This window comes from Hermetia illucens, chromosome 6, assembly GCF_905115235.1.
Source record: "Hermetia illucens chromosome 6, iHerIll2.2.curated.20191125, whole genome shotgun sequence".
NCBI classification, from domain to species: domain Eukaryota; kingdom Metazoa; phylum Arthropoda; class Insecta; order Diptera; family Stratiomyidae; genus Hermetia; species Hermetia illucens.
In genome coordinates this window covers 32,572,094-32,575,671 of record NC_051854.1, presented here as the reverse complement: position 1 = coordinate 32,575,671, position 3,578 = coordinate 32,572,094, and positions in this window count along the sequence as shown.

Here is a 3,578-nt window from a genome sequence, read left to right as displayed (position 1 = left end):
TTATCCTCTTTGAGTACGTGCAATATTTTTACCCACGTATATTTTGGAAAAGTGTGTAAATGCACATTGATTGATCTAGCTTAGCTGTAACTGAGTAGTCCAATAAATAAGACGACTATCTTTTGGACAATTAATTTGATTGTTATCTCAACTTCTAACTCATTAATTTCGACTCAACCGGCCTTAAAGAAAAACAAGCGACGTTATTTTCTAGGCTGTAATTAATTACTCGTTGATAGCTGAAGTATAATCGCAAATATCTTATAATGGGGTCGTAACGGCTTCAGCAAATTAACTGCAGACTTTAAGGTGAACAATGTTGGACTCTAGAATGTTCTACTTCGCCGGCAGTTTAACCTCGATGCCCGCACAACTGTATTCGCTTTGAGACTGATTGGTATGCATCGAGCTTGTGAGTAATTAACTCAATATGGACTGTTCAGTTGTAGTTCAAACCACTTTTAGCGCTTTATTTTCCTCAATCTGTATTTCACTCATACAATTTGTAACTATTCCCTTGCAAACACATTTCATGAGGTCAGTTAGAAAACGCAAGACGTAAATGCACTCTTTAAAGAGTTAACTTTTGACATAGCACATTATCCACACCTTCTTTCAGTATCCGTAGATATTGAAGAAATTTTTCTTATGTGACAGCAGAACCTTAAAAAATTAATTTCTATTTTTTAAGGTTCTGCGTGAAACAAAACCTTATAAAATCGATTCACTTTCTGTCTGTTATACGCACTTCTCCAAAACGACTAAGCCGACCCGAACAACATTTGATGGACATATGGGAACTATGAAATCCCACGCATACAATAAGTGACATAAATTTACGTGGACTTTAACAATTAGTACTTTTCGAAACTGATATTAATGTTGGGATGCATTGTAAATTATGCGAGTAAGGAGCCAAAATATGCACACTTAAAGAACCCAAAAATCTGAAAAATCGAAGGGGTGCGCTTATATGGAATCTAGGTCTCTGCTTAAATAAACTAACTTATAGCAGATGTCCAACTTTTAGAAATTGACTGAAAACGCCCCTTTCAGATCATCCTACGCTTACTCAATTTTGCACGAAAATAGAGGACAATTTCGCGCATCCGAGCACCAAATTTCATTAATCCGGCCATTATTGTCAAAGTTATAGCAGTTCAAACTTATCAATTTCGGGCGAATTTACTGCTTAAGCTATGTAATTAAGATGCCTATGTTATAATTAAAGAGAATAATTGACATTCCAGTGAAATATAAAAATTCCATTTATGAAGAATCTACTTCTCCCCAGCCCTTTTAAGGTTTTGTGTAAATCCCTTTACAAATACCAAGTGGCGTCGTTTTGTGTTGAATCTAAGCGGGGGCTCTACATGCCAAATACTGCTGGCTTAGGGATCTTATTAGGTACTGCCATTATGCTGAGTTGAAATGATTCCTAACATCGAGGGTGATGATAGCAGCGCGGAAACCGTACTGTTGTGCGGACATGCTCCCTGCTTCCTTTGCAATTGGTAGCAGCTTGTTAGAATAATATACTCTAACAGTTTTCCCATACTGTCCAGTAAACAGATGGGACGATGGCTCATCAGTTGATGCATTTGTTTTCGCAATGGAAACAGAGTGGTCACTATTGTTCCCAATGAAACTGACGCAGCAAACGCGCCCTCCTTCCTTTCAACGTATCCATTACTGTTTTGTAGCCTTCTCCCTACGAGTTGACGTCAGCCTCTTCGCAGAACCCCACAAAGAATTGGGTTTGCTCTCACAGATTGCCTTCCGCAATGATTTTGTCATTCTATCAGGGTTTCGGTTATTTCAACACCTTGGCGTAATTTCTGACAATTTGCTCTGATTTTTCTCTGCTTTACCTCCTTACATTTCCGCATCAAAGAACTTTGAACTCCACTACTTCGCACAACATGATTTGATATCTTTCTGATGCTCCATTGTCCATTCTCCTGCTCTCCATTATACTCGTACAGTATAGCTTGATGGTCATTATGCGTGGAGTGTTCACTAACTGGCTAGGGAATGTCACTCATCAAAGCACTGTTTACGAACGTTATATACACCGCTGCGGGTATCCTCCCTTTACGGAAGGTATAGGCACTTCCAATATTAGCAAGCACAATGTCCAACGAACAAAAGGATTCCAACAATACTTACCCCCTATTATTAGAAACTTTACTTCCCCACTCGGTAGACAATGCGTTGAAGTCCCCGCGATGATAACGGAGGCTCGTATATTTGCCTCTAACACTAGTTCATAAAAACTGTTGATTTTAGCTCTTACAAACCCATTACCATGGGTTTCAGTTATTTATTCGAATCTTCTGATTTTCCACTATTTCCCATGATAGTGGCCTATCTTCGCCAAACCGCCTGCATCGTTCGAATCTACCGCGCTTACCGCTGCATGATCTATATGACCGCACTCCAGGCATCTAAAATATAGTAAGAGATATTTTCTCCCGGATCCGGCGGACTACCCATATGATCTTGACTTTTTCTGTTTCAAGCAGCTTGTTTGCCCTAATCGCTGTCAAGCTAATTATTGCCTTTGTGTGCAACCGTATGCTTTCCACAAGTTCTTTATGGCGTCGCTACTTCCGACTAATATTTCAAATTCTTACGCCAGTTCCCTCCATATGTCCTTCTTCGTTGGAATTTCGTTGAGGTCCCTTATTGCACACGATGCCCTGGTGAATTTTCCATGGAGAATAAATCCAAGCAAACAAAGAACAAATCGATGAAATAGCATTGAAGGAGGAAGAGCTGAGCGTGTTTGGGCGTAGCACAAAGATGCGTCGTTCACCGCAGCGATCAACGAAAGAGGCAATGAGGACTGAAACACCCAATGTGACACCGGTTGCCCAAAGAAAGGAAGCCTTGCCAAATGGCGCGACTGGCGGTACAGGAACGACAACTCCAAATCCCTGTAGTGCCTTTATTTCGAAAAAAAGTGCTAATCCTGAGCAGGTGGATTCGGACTCAATAGTATTCGGACAAGTGCAATCGACTGTTCTAGCTAGAGCCAAAGAGGAAAGGCTCATCAGGAAATGTCCGACAGTGGAACGTCAGTAAAGGCCTCAAAAACGGGCTGATGGAACTGGAAGTACTACTGGACCACATCTTCTACAGGCGAACATGAAGAACTGCAGAAGATAATTGGAAAGCAGTAATAGAGCCTAAAAAAAAGAAAGCAAAGAAAGATAAAAGGAAACAACTGACTACCGCGCCCGAAACCCGTCTGTCCAAAGATAAGGAAGCTACAAAACAAAAGCCAGTAGCAGAGAAGACGAGGAAACGAAGAAGAACTAGACCGTCGGCTCTGCTCATTAATCCAACTGAAGGCAAGACATTTGCGGAAGTTCTTAGTGAAATCCGCTACAGGATGAAACCCGAAGACAATGGACCAGAGGTGTCTTCCATACGGAAAACGAAGGGTGGTGGAGTCCTCGTCGAACTGGACCCGAAGACAACTAGCAAGAGCACGTTCTGCGAAGGGGTCATTGGAGGAGAAGGCTCTTGTTTCTGGTTTAAAGCTTATGTGCTCTGGTGGTGGAAGTCCTTTA